Genomic DNA, 15,515 nt, shown 5'->3' on the forward strand with positions numbered 1-15,515 from the left:
AGTGGAGGAGAAGAGGGAGAGGAAAGGGTCAAATCATAAAGGTGTAATAGAGACACAAAGAAGGAAGGAGAGAAGAGGGAGAAAGAGATGTAAGTGGGCTCTGCGGAGGCCCCGGTCGGTGGCAGTCTGTCTCTGATTTCCATTCATTGTTAAGATGGATGAGATCCCAGCCGGACCGAGAGCAGCCCGCCGCATTTCTTCTTCCTCCACTTTTTTTTTGTGGATAGGGGGCATTATTCAAAACAGAGCTTATTTTTGGTGGCCATTATGCATGCACACCTGATCAGCATGTCAGCCCGGCCTCCCCGCATCGCATGATGGAACGGCCCAATTTACCTCTTTCACCTGCCTTGCATAGAGGCACGCGGAGCGCACACCGGCAGGCACTCGCCGTACTGTACCTCACGCACACACACACGCTCGGTGGAGTGGAGGTGGGAGGATGGAGTCGGGCGTAGGCGTGCGTGATCATACACTGATGCAGGCACACACACACACACACACACACACACACACACACACACACTGCTGTTTATTTGAAAAGTGTGTATGCAAGTGTGTGCTTACGCTCTGTACAGCCATCTGAAGTGTTGTATGTCACACACACACACACCTACCGTAGATACACACAAACACACACACACACACACACACGCTGCTGTTTATTTGAAAAGTGTGTATGAAAGTGTGTGCTTATGCTCTGTACAGCCATCTGAAGTGTTGTATGTTACACACACACACCTACCGTAGATACACACACACACACACACACACACACACATACACACACACACACACACACAGGTCTCCCACACAGATCCTAACTGTGTCACTTGTTACTGAGTCAAAACTGCATTCATTAGCAAGTCAGGACTCTCTTCCTCTCCCGCTTTCTCTCTCTCTCTCTTGCTCTAAATCTGGCACCAAGCATAGACTGTAAATCTTGATTATAATATATGTTGCTACGACTGCGTCAATAAAATCCGATTTAATTGATCAATTGTTTGTAATTAATCATATGATGAATGAAAGGAAGACATATTTACTGTTTAGTGCCTTCTTTTTGTGTATTAGACCCATGCATTTTTATGTTCTTACCCCAGGAAGAGCTTTTCACAGGGGGACACCATTTAACATGCTCGTGTCTATTGTGCACGGAGTATGCAGCATTGGATTGTGGATTTGATCAAGGACATCCTCAGTTTGACCCCTAAGCATTAGTGTGGGATTTGTTATTTCTTCCCAGTATGAGCTTTCTTTCTTTAATTTGGTCGCAGTGCTGCTTGGCCAAATTAGCCAAAGCTTTCCCGAAGCTCTGCGCGGGCCTGTATTTATGTTCTCACCCGTCACAGCAACACTGGCAGACCTATAGCAAGAAAAGCAGGAACGTGATTTCGTCCTGTCGTCGGGTTGAACAACACCTCACCAAAGCAAACGTGGTGCGCATGCATTCAATCGAATTATACTTCATTACACGTTTCAAATAGCGTGTCACACTTGCAGGCAACTGCCAACAAGTAGCCCGACTGTCTTTCTTACTTTTGGAGTAACAACTCTCAACTCAATCAGGAATCCACAATTCCACCACTTTAAATCACTTGGAGTTGGAACTTGCTGGAAGAAAGAATAAAGAAAGAACATTTGTGACTTCTTTTTTCTTCTTTTTTTTTACAGAAAAGAAAACCCACTGATATGTTCGAAGTTTACTTTAAATTCCACTGTCATACTCTTAGTAACTTTAAAAATGACTGAAGAATGTCAGCTCCTCAACGTGTTATTTTGCGCCGAGTGATTAATACAATAATAAAATGTCACGGCTGAGATGTTCTTAGAATGACAGCTTCAGCTTAAAATTGCAGCCTGATATGCCTCACCTGACAAGTCTGATTTTCCCCCATCACAAAAAAAATGTCTTCATTTTCAATCCTACTCTGGAGTATTAAGTATTAGTCAATATCGTGGAGTTTTGAATAAATGAAGATCAGATGCCCGTGATTACAGAAGAAAGTTTTAACTCACAGAAAGTGTGACATTCAGGCATGATTTGATATTAACTTTTCATAAAATTAAAAATAAAAGTGTTATAAGGAGCTGCCGTCACCTACCGTAGTTGACCGGTGATGGCATCATGGTCACACCGATTGGAGCGAGAGCCGATAAATACTGTACCTGTAGTTTGACCCTGGCGTTAATACAAATTGTTTGACACTAACTGTCCCTAAAAGTCTTCAAATTGTTAATCAGTTATTATCAAGTTCATATCATAATCGAAATTCAAGCGATGTGGGCTGGAAGTGAACCTGTCAGCACTGACACTGGTCTTTTCCTTGCACTTAAGTCAGTTCTGAAAATAACCATCAACAACTTATAGAAAGTGCTTCAGAAGCCGGTAAAGAGTCTAAACTAAATGGGAGGAAAGGAAATAAATTGTGTACGGCTACAGGAAGGCGAATGAAAAGGAGAGGAACGAATGGTGGCATATGGTGACAAGAAAGGGGAGCCGAAAAAAGAGAACAGGTAAAGAATATGCTAAAAAGGTGAGAGAGAAAGGTGAAGAGGAAAGCTGAAGAAAATAGAGGGGAGGAAAGGAACCGGGAGAGGTGGATGAGAAGAAAAAAAGAGAGGGGACAAGAGAAGAGAGGGCAGGAGAACACATCCGCGAAACAGCTAGATGGCAAGAGAAAGAGGTCAGGTTGGGCGATGGGGAAGACAGGAGATACGGAGAAGCATGAGGGGTTGACATCATGGAGATGAGCACGAGGGGAGAAGACGCAGGGAGGGAGGGAGGTGAAGTGAGATGGAAAGAGACGAGAGGGCAAAGCACGGAGAGGGGAGGAGAAGGGGGAAATGAGAGAGGTGAAGTAAAAGCCCAGCGGAGCCGCGGCCGGATATTTACGGCGACTGACTCCATCTCAGCCCGGCCAGCTGGGGAGAGCAGGTGGACCAAGCAGGTCAGCTCATTAACACACACACACACACACACACACACACACACACACACTGTTCACCATTGTCCTGTTTTAGGTAATGGTTGAGCGTGACATTACTGAGGTCGCAAGTTGCCGCTCTCCTCCCCTGTGTAAAAAACAGCTTGACTGTTACGTGCAGCCTGGCCCAGGTGTGTGTGTGTGTGTGTGTGTGTGTGTGTGTGTGTGTGTGTGTGTCAATGTGTTAAAAGGGTTAAAAAGACATGACCCAGGTATGGGACAGAGAGGACGGATGGTGGTGTGTGTTTGTGTGTGTGTGTCCATTAATCATCGCTGTGCTCCGGGGCCGAGCCCTCTGTCCCACCCTATCACACAGTAGACCACACTCACCTCTCTGCAGCACCTCTTCACACACACACACACACACACACACACACACACACCACCCACTTCTATTCTACATCCACATTACTAGGTTGTTTTTTTTGTGAAACGCATTGCTGCTGCTACATTTACGCCTGCCGTCGAGACTACTCCAGGCGTTTTTCTGAAATGGAGAAGTTTGAGAATGCTGCTCGTCCCGTTTTAGTTTGAATAACTCCGGGGCTGTGTTGTAGTACGGACGGGGCCAACGATGACGTAGTCGCCCCCCGTGCGCTTCCTGGTCGGTTCTTTCGGTAATGACTCGACCACCAGCGGTGAAGGAGAACATTGTGAATACTGTAAGTGCTTCATCATCGTTCCGAAAGTGAGGAATCCCTCTGCTCTTATTTTTTTATTCATCCATATTATTTTCTGTAACTAAGTAACCAACTGCAGAGTAGACGATGGACTTCCTGTTTACATCCGTGCTCATCCAAGCTCAAACGCTTGTGTGGACAGAGATCACGTCAATTTTGAGGGGTAGCGTGGATCAAGCCTCACATTCTGTTGTATGAAAGTATATTTATGCAACATTTTATCATCTGCTACTGTTAGTGCAAACTCCGAGCTGCCCTGTATTGTTGAAAAAATGTCGGGATCATGTTACCGAACACGTGTCACTATTCAAAACTCCGCATGTAGAACCTCTCACTCCTCGTGTTTACCGGCCTTTGTTCTCCTTTGCTGCGTTTGTTAAATTGGTGTGAAGCTCCTGTCGGAGTCAAGACCTGCCCAGATGCTTCACATTAAAAAAAGCCTTCCACCAGCTCAAAGGGCATAATCCTTCCCTCCCTGTTCCTGGCCTGTCTTTAATCATCAACACAGAGAGCTGCTGCGGTTATGACAGCAGCTTAACAATGATCCAAATAAATTATTTCATTAATAATAAAAGCAGAGTAGAAGAGGATTAATGTATTAATTTCAATTGATGATTGCTTTTTGTATCGGATTACCTTGCAAGGAGGGATGTGTCATGTGCTATGTTGTGCATATTTAGAATGTCGCATATTTTTTATTTAATAAGTTATGTCTTTTTTGATTTCGTGGGACTTCAAATCGGAATTAGCATCGGCGGCAAACTTTTAGTCATGTAGAGATTCTACTCTCTCTCTGTTGATCAATGAGTATTGTCCCGAAATGAACTCATTAATCAATAAGACTATTTCAGCACATACATCGTGTTGTGTTGAACTTCTTATGATCAGATTGTTGGTTTACTTTTTTTTTTGCTTTGACTTTCATCATCCTTCACCCTGCTCAGCCTTACCCTGCTTGTGTATCTATTCACAGGTAAGGCTGCGACAGTGTGGCCAAGGGTGTGAATCTGACGGCCCCTAACTCTACAGACACACACGCACACGCACACACACACACACACACACACCACCAACCTACACCCCACCCAGCGAGGGTGTCAAAGCCTGGTAATTGGTGGCGGCGTAAGGTGCAAACAGGGTGAGGGTGGCGAAGCTATAATCTCCCCACCAGTAGTGTGAGCGGAAGGGATGAAGAGGAGGATGAAGAGCTGCTGTGACAGGGTGTGAGGCCATCACACCACCACCTGCCCGAATTAAAGAGCACATACACAGAGAAATAAATGTGTATATCACACATAAATATAGCTTCATTTTTAGAAAAATCCACATACATGCATTGTTTGTGTGCAAAAACACACACTCACATGTACATATGAATTACATTTACATGTAAAAACACTCACAATTTGTGGATATATATGGCCTGAAAAGTCTAACAGGCACATTTCTACAATGTGACCATTTACAGTGGGTCTCTGGGACGCCGTGAAGTACGACAGGAAGTAGCAGAGCTTCTGTGAACTGTCCGCCTCCATTTCGATTACATTGGAAATGTGTATGTGTGTGTGCGCGTGTGTGTGCGTGTGTGTGTGTGTGTGTGAGACAGGGAGAGAGAGGCATTTTTCTCACCCCGAGCATAGATCTTTGGCCCCGCATTAGTGCCAAACCAAATTACCCTCCTGCCTGTCTGGTGCCCTCAGCCCAAACCACACACACACACACACACACACACACACACACACACACACACACACACACGCATGCACAAACAGGCACGCACATATAGATTTGTGAGGAATTGAACACTGCTGCAAGTAACATTTTACATTGGACAGTTTCTCTCTCTCTCTCTCTCACACACACACACACACACACACACACACACACACACACACACACAGCGGCACAGTGACTATGACACAGAATGACAGGCAGCAGTAGCCTAGTCTGCTTTCTGTCCACTCTGAACTTTCTCTTCTTCTTCTTCTCCTTTTGTTCCCCGTTTCCCCTTTTCCTCTCCCCCCGCAACACGTTCACTCCTCCGACTGTTGACTTTCCAAACCCATGGGTTGTTCAAAAAAAAAAACAAGACCAGAAGAAGAGAGACTTAGTGTGTGTGTGTGTGTGTGTGTGTGTGTGTGTGTGTGTGTGTGTGTGTTCGTGGCAGATAGAGTTCACGCTGTCCCCTCCAGCGCTCTTCGCAGGCTTGCAGGCAAACACGCACAGTTCACACACTCAGATACATTTCAAAGTGCTGCTAAACTCGACAATTAACACGAGGAGATGATGAAACACTCCCATTCCCTCACTTGCTTTCATTGCCCATCCATTTTTCTTATATTTTTGTTACGTACCTCATATTGTAAAAGCCCCCATTTAAAATTTTACTTCAGCGCGCAAAATAAAACCACTTAAGAAAACCCTCAAAAGACTATTTTTAAAATACTTAATACATAATGCTGTGGGTATTAGTTGAATGAATAATAATGCATCATATTGTATAAGGTGATTATTAGTGTTGGGAGGATTTTAGTGGTGTTTAAATACTTGAACTTAATTCAGTTGTTGACAACTCCAGTTGAATTTACACTTACAGATTAGAAACATATTTGCATTTGTACGTGTTGCACAAAATCCCTTCCCCCCACTGATCATACTATATCATGTCATATGTCACATCATATTGTAAAAATGAATCCATGATCTATTCATAGTTAATGTTTTTCCTTCGGACTACAGCTGTCACTATATTCACTCACGCTGCCTTACATCGTATAATGTCGTAAGATATCACCGTGTGTATCTTATAAACAATTGTGAAACTGCATCATTTCTCATGTCTGAAACGCATCACTCTGTATTGTAGAGAGAACTACAGTATGATAATTGCGGTAGTGATTACATCTTTTTACTCTGCAGCCTAAATCCAATCTGTCTGTTCATCACTTGGCTATTAATTCACAGTCCCACACGTCAAACTCAATCCTATGTCACATCCTTCTTTTCTTTCAACATCCTCCAATACTCACTTCTCCTGTTTCTTCTTCTCTCCCCCCCTCCCCTCTCATCTCATCACCCTCTCCATAGTTGTTTTTTTCCTCTCTCACTTTCTCCCATTTCATTCATCGTTTATGAAATTGATCTCCCGATTTATTCTCTTTCTCTAATTTCCCCAGCTCTTCTCCTCTCCCTTCTCACTATCCCAGTTCCTCCTGTTCACATTTAATTCCTCTTCTCTTTATCTTTTTGTTGTTGTTTTACTCTTGTCTTCCTGTGCCTCCTCCCTCCCTCCCTCCCTCCCTCAGCATTCCGTGTCAGGCTGCAGCTCCTGAACTCTTTGTGTCTTGTCCTGTCCTTGCAGAAAGCCACGGTGCCCCTTCAGTGGGACTGTGCAGGGCGACTCTACAGCTAACACAGATGGACTATCCCTGTTCTGCCAGACTGAAATAACACAGAAGCATGTAAGCATCATGGGAGGAGGCTTCATGTGGCCCCCATAACATCATCTACTGTATTATTCAGCACCCCGAGCCCTCCCTCTGTGCAGCACTGGTCCCTGACCTTTTCATGCAGCCACACTCAACTTTGTGATCCACGTCAGAGGCTGGGACGTACGGAAGTTCCAGTAAAAGACGATTTGATCTGATTTTTTTTTTCCTGTTGTTTAAAAAAACAAAACACCAACAACATGCGAACCGACCCAAAGTGAGGTTCATCTGTGTTTGTGTATTGGCACCTTGTTTCATTGTGATATGGCCGGTAGCATATACATGTCCCCTGATTGTACAAGAATTTATTTCCTTTTCAAAATTTCAATTGTTTATAGTGGGGTCCTTCCTGTAACAAACAAACGCCTACTTCCTTTTCTCATCCTCTTCTCAATCCTGCCAAACTCGTCTCATTAATTATCATTTTATTTACTATCATGTAAGTATTATTTTATTTTATTTTGATTTCACTTGTCTTCCTCTCTTCTTTAGAACACCTAGCATGCGACATGCAGCGCTCACGCAAGAGGAGCTGCTTTTTGAAAAAGTGTTTCACCATCAAATGTCCTCCGTCCAAACTAATAAACATTTATACTCTTGTATCATCGTGCAGGTTTTATGTGCACGAAGAATTACGGGCATTAAATCATAAAATAGAAGCAAAAATGATTCATCAGGGTTAAATTTACAGCTTAAGATACAACGTCATTACACAAAACAGTTTATAAAACTGTAGATTAAAGAGTCGTAACTTGAGCCGCTCACACGTGAGGAAAACTTTACTCGACTTGAGAACATCAGCACATATTCTATGTGCACAAAGTCCTTCCCCCATCGCTCCTCCTTGTTACACGTTAATCTCTGTTGCGATGTGCACAAAGAAAACAGCCCTCATCATTCGATGCAGACCAGAGTCAGATCATCCAAACTGTCACTGGTTTCTTAAACAGTACTGACAAGAGAACACTGTCAGTACAATTCAAAACCAATGGATATAACCAGTTTAAAAGAAAATGACTCATACAGCAGTTTGACTGCAATGTTTAAGGTTTTGAAAGTTTTTTTTACTTAAGTATTCACCATTTTGTGCATAAATCAGAAAAAAATTGTTTCCACAAAAGAAATCCTGTTATTTTTATTATGCTGATATGTCTGATATATGTATTTCTACCTGGCATTTCCTCGAGTGCACTATAAGAGATCAGTTTGGCATTTCGGGCTTGGGACACAAAAAAAATTGTGTGGTCACCATGAGCCGCGAACACTGAGCAGGAAAAGAGCAAAACTCAGAAAAACTCAAACTCCACTGACAAAGAATTAAAGGACAAATATGTGACAGTCTGTTTGATTTGACAGTTGATGTCTGGGAATTGATGGACAAAAACACAGATGACAATGGACGCTTAGAAAAAAAAATGACGTGGAATTTAAAAGAGGATTATAAAGATTTGCCATTTGACAGAACAATTAGGGAGTTCTGGGCAAAAAAAAAAGAATAAGTGAGTAGCATGTATTAGACAGAGAGCCGCACCGATAGATGCGTGGCCCGGCCTGTATGAAGTTGTCCCTGACACCCAGAGGCCTCATCATCCACCATGATCCAGACTCTGATGCATCGACCCGAGCCTGAGCCCCTGCGTCAATAAATCCATCCCACCTCCTCCTCCGACTCCACCTCATTCTTCTTTTTCTCCCCACTCTCCTGTGACCGGGGGAGGTGAGAGGTGTCCTGAGAAAGAGGGATGAATACGGCAACAGTCTATCACAGCAAGGTCGAACCCTGTCCAAAACTCTGGGACACGCGGACCGAGGGGCTGTGAGGGATGTGGACAGCAAGTGTAAAATGGAAAGAGATGTGAGGGAAGAAATAGAGACAAAGAGACGGAGACTCCGTCAGAGCAGATAGACGGATAGATAGATATTATCCCAACATACATCAGACAGATTGGCATGACATTCATTATTCCCGGACGATTAACCCCTTGTGACTGTCCGATCCCTTGACTCGTCGCCCGATGTCTCAATGAAATTAGCATTTGGACTTTCGTGTGAAATTCCTTGATAATTCTTGGGTGGATTTCCACGACTGTTGATGTTGGGATGGGAGCCATGTTTAGGTCCGCCAATAAGTGGAAGTGGAATCAGTATTCAACCTGAGAGGCACTTGTCAGGGCTCTGGTCTCTGATTCTGGGAGCGATCCAGCAATTCTTTTGGGAGGATTCTTCACCTTTGCGAGAGGATCGCTCAGCCTTTTGCGAAGGTCTACACTCTCTGAGTTGCTTTTATTTCTTTTGCATCTAAGACCTTTTCAATCACATTCTTTCTGCCCAAAAACTTTAGGTGGAGAGAGGAAGGGGTTGACATGCGCCAAACGACCCGGACTGGACTCAAGCCCCTGACCAGAAAAGCAAGGCTTATTCTATCAGGTGAACCATTGGAGCACCCCTATCAGACACTTATGTCCAAAGCAAGTTAGATACATCCATTCACCCATCCAATATCTGTACCACTTGTCCTTTGAAGGTCGCGGGCGGCTGGAGCCAGCTGACATTGGGCGAGAGATGATTTGCACCCTGGGCCGGTCGCCAGCGCAGCGCAGCGATGAATTCCCGGACCACCCGTCAGGTTCGAAAACCCCCCACTGTGCCGCTGTTAAATGTTTAGACCAAAAAGCGAAATCTAATGTGGTGTCTGCAGCCTCACATTCCTCGTGTCTGTGTTATGAATATTTTTAGGGTTTGGTATAAAAAATATTCACCAAAAAACACACAATGTGGTTCGTCATCTGCTGCATAAACTGCATCATTCAAATCAAGAACCACACCTTGGAGATAAGAAAGGAGAAATAGCATCTTGCAAGACAACACGCGCACACACTCACACACACCCACACACACACGCGCTGGGCATAAGGATGGGGGCTTAGCCAACTTCTGCGAGTCGTCCCCGACTTAACTTGAGCTCCAGACCGGGTCTTAATATTCCGCCGGAGTGGCGGAGCCGTTCTTCTGCACGACCAATCCCATCGTCAAGTCAAATTTGCATTAGCAAATGGGAAAGCAGTGACGGCCTATTTGTTAATCTGATCTTTGTTTACCCAACACTCTTGTAATCCACTTTTAATTAAATAGCTGCCCAAATATGTGCGAGCAGCAGTTTGACTTTGTCTGTGCCCACACAGCCAGACTGAAGCTGACAGAGGAAGAGGGAGGAAGAAAGAAAGAAAGACAGACAGACAGACAGAAGGAAAAAGAGACGATTCTGTTGTTACACACCTTGTTAAGCTTGCTTGAAGGATGCAGGTTTGGCACAACACACACACATACTGTACACATCTCCTTTCAATGCAAAGAAAGTTAAATTGCACTATGAATTCTTTTCTAAAGCACTTCCAGACACACAAACACACACACACACACACACACACACACACACTGTATGTAGACAATAACCATATACATCCCGGGTTGATGCGGGTCACTTCTGGAGATGCAGCTTATCCCATTGTCTGGTCAAATATCTAATTCTAACCTCACAATAGATTTGTATATCCTATCTGTCATAAACCACAGGCTGTGTCGTTTGAATAAATCAAATAACTCTCTCTCACACACACACACACACACACACACACACACACACACACACACACACACACATGCAAACACACTTTCAAAAACACTCGCCAGTCCTATCATCCACCCACCAACCCACACCCCTCCCACACACACACACAGACACACTCACACACACTACACAATATGGCTGCATAATGTCCTTTATCTATTTATAGTTAATGCCATCCTAGGCCCGATAATACAAGCAGATACCTGGTAGGCAATTACATCTTCCCGATTCCCTCTGCAATAAAAATGCACTGGTAATAGGAAAAAAGGGGTAAATAACACAGCGGCGTGAAGTAAGCTGGCCCGGCCGGCACAATACATCCCCAATAAGTCAGCCCGCACTGACACGAGCCGCATTGTCATTCATATGTGCCTCCGCCGCTGTTTTTACATGTAAAAGGGAGGCAGTGGCGGGGACATTGTGTCTCTCTCTGGGTATTAGAGGTGACATTGCATTATCCTCAACCCTCAACACATATCAAAATATTCTTGGATATCGGTGTGTTTTTCTTTGGGGGGGGGGGGGGGGGGTGTTTGTATTCATGCGTCCATATGTGTGCGTCTGAAAGAGACGGAGAGCGCGATGCCGGTTGTCTGAATGTGCGCGCATCTGTTTTGTGCCGTAATTCAGCCCTAAAGAATTTGGCAACGCTGGGACAAAAGCCACGCATCGCCGGCTCCGAGGTGTTGTGTGCGACGGGAGGGACAAATCCATTAACTGGAATCTTTGTATCTGTAATATTTTGATTCATAAAAATACCCTGGTCGCTCAGGAGAAATCCAGTTATCACTTATTTTGGAATGTGTGTGACACACAACAGAGCCATGTCAAAGGGAGTGCACGTCCTTTGTTTAAGTCAGTGGGTCAGCACACGTTTATTCATTAGCTGCTGCTGCTACTGCTGCTTAACTTTGTGAGACAGTAAATGGAAGGTCTCTGCCACTGAGTTGACCAGAATCAGTCTGAAGTAAACATGTTACTTCTTACGTTCCAGACAACTGCTACATTTCAGTAACTTTTAGTTTAGTAACGTTCTTTTATGAACGTACTGTATAATACTAACACGTATTGTGTCCAAAATCTGATTTCTTTCAATAACCTGGCACAGGTTTCCTCTGTGCCATAGAGGCTCTGCTGTTGTTCAAATACTATTTAACACATCACTGGGCCACGCTGTTGGCTTGTGGCTCACATGGAGACATGTCACATTAATACCATGAACACACACCAGGTCATTAGACTCACTCCCACATACACCGGACCGCTGCTGTAAACACACTTTACGAAATGTGCAATAATAATTGGAGTAACATTTGCACAAAGCCACAGTGTCCCACTATTTTAGGGAATTTACGAGCTTCTTAAATGTGAAATTAAACTCTACTTGCTTTTCGTTGGGTTTGCTGACAATAGAATATTACCCTCTGATATTGTAATATCACTGCGTTAAAAAAAAATTCAACCTGCAATTACAACCTCATCACATTAGCTTTCACGTCAACAAAATAGAACGACAAGGTGGACTTCTTTCTTTCGAAATAAGGACACCTATAAACAACCCTGTCTACTGTAATTTATCTTTCTATATTCAGGTAAACTGCATCATGAATGTTTTGTAAGACATGTAATTGCCGGCGGTATTATCTTCAGAGGAATGAAGCGCTACGTTTATTAATGGAAGCGGAGTCGCCAGGAGATGGTTCGGGCTGGTTGGCGTACGTACAAAGAACGCAACTGTCAAGAGTACCGTCAGAAGCACTCTGGTTACAGTTAGGGAAAGATGGTTTTGGCTGAATATAACCTGTTCTGTATTAAACCAAACACAATCTATCTCTAACCTCAACCAAGTGCTGTTACTCTGCATGTAACCATAAAACAGTTTAATAATGCAGTACGATCACTACAAGTGGATATTGACTGTAAGATCAGATATTTTTGGTGGAAAACAAATATGTTGCCATCAGACATTATTTATGATTTGTTCTCTACTGGCATATTTTCTTCTTGCTTAATAAGTTAACATATCCTTATTCCATAAATGAATAATGTCATCTGATCGCAATTACATTTTCTTCTAAATGTAATCGGTGTTCAAGTTCAATTGCAAAATTTGAAACGGATCCATATCAAATGTGTATTTCAAGCAATGTGCCGACCTCTAATACCTGAAGACAATGTGCGGTAAAAAAAATTGACAATATATGGACATTATTTCTTGTATGAGCAGAAAAAATAACTTTTGTTTTTATTTGATACTTGCATTATTTGTGAAGCCTGTAGCCAAGTTTTTTCTTGTGTATTTTGCATACTCTTTACCTCTTACAGACTGTAATGCAGCCCCCAATAGTTGCCCTGCCTCAAAAACACCTTCACTTCTCACTGTAAACAGTTTGTAAGAAGTATTTAGCTTTGCCGGACCATGAATATTCATCGACGGTTCACTTTCCTCATAATGCTGCAGTCATAAAGGAGGAGCGGGCCTCTAATACACCCACCATTCCAAGGAGAGAGTATTAAGGGGAGATTTAATAGAGGCGTGAGTAGGGATGGACTCATTATCTTTCTATTAGCTCTGTGGCTGCATGCTCTGCGGTTATACTGACTTCTATTAGGTTAGCGGTCACATGCACATGCTCAAACACACACAAAAAGAAAAGGGAAAAAAAAACAGCTTATATAGGTTGATTTAGTAGCCAGTACTGCCCAGCAGTAATGGTTCAGGCAAATGAGTGTCCTCCTTGGTACTTGATTTACAAGGCTAGTAAACCTCTTATTGTGTGTTTGTGTGTGTGTGTGTGTGTGTGTATGTGTGTGTCTTGTAAAAAGAGGAAGTTGTTAGATATATGTGGAAAAACAATATCTTCGATATGAGAATACATGCTCACAATGCAGAGGCTTAGCATTTACCTACATGAAAATGTGAAGGATGTCTCACTCCATCTCGTGCTGTGTGTGTGTGTGTGTGTGTGTGTGTGTGTGTGTGTGTGTGTGTGTGTGTGTGTGTAGCCCCCACAGCCCCACACACTATCTGGGATGAAAACTTAATTAAGACTGAAAATTAAATCCAAAATCTGAAGTGGGTTTCAACCCTCAATATTACTCTCTACAGCATTGGAACGAACACAAAACAATTAACCCAAATTCTGATACACACAAAATATATCTCAGGGTAATCTTCTATGTTTGGATTGATTGGGCCCCGCACTCATACACTCTGCAGCCAGGCCTGCGCTTGGACCAGAAAGTAGATTACTGTGTCGAGAATTTCCGTGTTCCACTTGCAGCCCTGGCACCAAGAGGCTTTTCTAGTCACCAGTGGTGCTATCTGACCTTGAGACATTCACACAGTCCAACAGATGTCTTCATCGGGGCCGATGACTGTATATAAGGATGGAGGACATGACAGCTCCCCCAAAATAGAGCCAAAACAAATGTATTGCTCCCTGGTGGCTGGCAGCAGCAGCATAGGTCATTTAGGTCATAGGTCCAAGTTTTAAAATCTCCTTTTTATTTGATGCTAAGAACAAGGGGGTGTGATGTCATGATCCGTAGCTGACTTGTGTCTGTGGTTTTCTCACCTATTAGCAACACGAGGTAACCTGAAAGTCATCCAGTGCTAATAATACGCATTGGCTAACACTGACAAGTGGTTTAGGCTACGGCTACAGCCTACAGCCTGTAACCATACAGCTAAAATATGTGCATTATTTTTGCTGCTAGCGTGATGACTGGAGAAAGATGGGTTAGGGAGCACGTAGACACTTTTCCTGAATGCATCCACGGCCTTCACACCGCTGTGTGTTGTGTGATGAAAGCAGATCAAAGGTCACACAAATGTGTCACCTTGCTTTCTTGGTCTACGTTATCTTACCTTGAGTCTCCAGTGTTCAACTCGCTGGACCTCTGCTCCTACTGTATAATAATGAATCCACTATAATTCTCCTACTATACTCTACTCAAACAGTCTCCGACCTTCAGACCTGTTGCCCTCTGTTTGTCTTCCTCAGGTTCTATCGTAAAACAAAAAAAAAACCCCGAAAAGAGCCAACAAGACAAGTGCAACCTCTCTATTTTTACTTTCGTTAAAACGGACCATTTGCGTCTCTTATTGTTTAGAACTGAATGATGCTCTACTTCTAAGTGTGTTGCGCAACTTCAATTTTAACCCCACATTTTCCTATCGCTTCATTCAGTGCTCTACACCTTTTTACGTTTACTCTCTCACTTGACACCGGGGCTGCGTCTATACGTTCACTAATGCACAGCTCCCCTCACTGTACCTGTACAATGCACTAAAGTCTTCACATGGCAAGAGGAGTAATATCCCAACACAGATACATTACCACGCACTTAGATCTTCAAGCTTACACAATAAATTCCCTCTTATAGGTCCTCGCTGCAGTTCTATCGCCGCCCTAATTGAATCATAAATACATGTATATGTATATCACCCATTAATAAATAAAGACACAATTTTTTATTAATGAAGTGGAAAATGTGGTATGGTGAGACATCAATCATTTAGCATAAAAACCGTGTGTATTAGTGGGGCGGGTGATACGGTGCAGGGGGATAAAATTAGACCCGTTAAATAGGGAGCGATGTGTGCATTAGTGTGAGTTTTTACATAAGCAATTATGGAAGCCTTCAGTGTTAATTTATGTGTGATCAGTGAACAAGAAGCGGGAGGGGGGGGGGGGGGTCACGTAAGTGGGTGAAAATAAATAGATGG

The 15,515-nt window shown here is 43.3% G+C and overlaps 1 long non-coding RNA gene across 2 annotated transcripts in view; it reads left to right on the forward strand.

The window, feature by feature from the left end:
- The window catches only part of LOC118284303, a 258,240-nt gene that overhangs the window by 139,734 nt on the left and 102,991 nt on the right, over window positions 1-15,515 (forward strand). For both annotated transcript variants that reach the window (XR_004784799.2, XR_004784800.2), the window contains exons 3-5: window positions 9,497-9,582; window positions 9,680-9,781; window positions 10,338-10,458. This is a non-coding gene — a long non-coding RNA (uncharacterized LOC118284303). The remainder of the gene's footprint in view (window positions 1-9,496; window positions 9,583-9,679; window positions 9,782-10,337; window positions 10,459-15,515) is intronic.

The sequence above is a fragment of the Scophthalmus maximus genome, chromosome 10 (genome assembly GCF_022379125.1).
Source record: "Scophthalmus maximus strain ysfricsl-2021 chromosome 10, ASM2237912v1, whole genome shotgun sequence".
NCBI lineage: Eukaryota > Metazoa > Chordata > Actinopteri > Pleuronectiformes > Scophthalmidae > Scophthalmus > Scophthalmus maximus.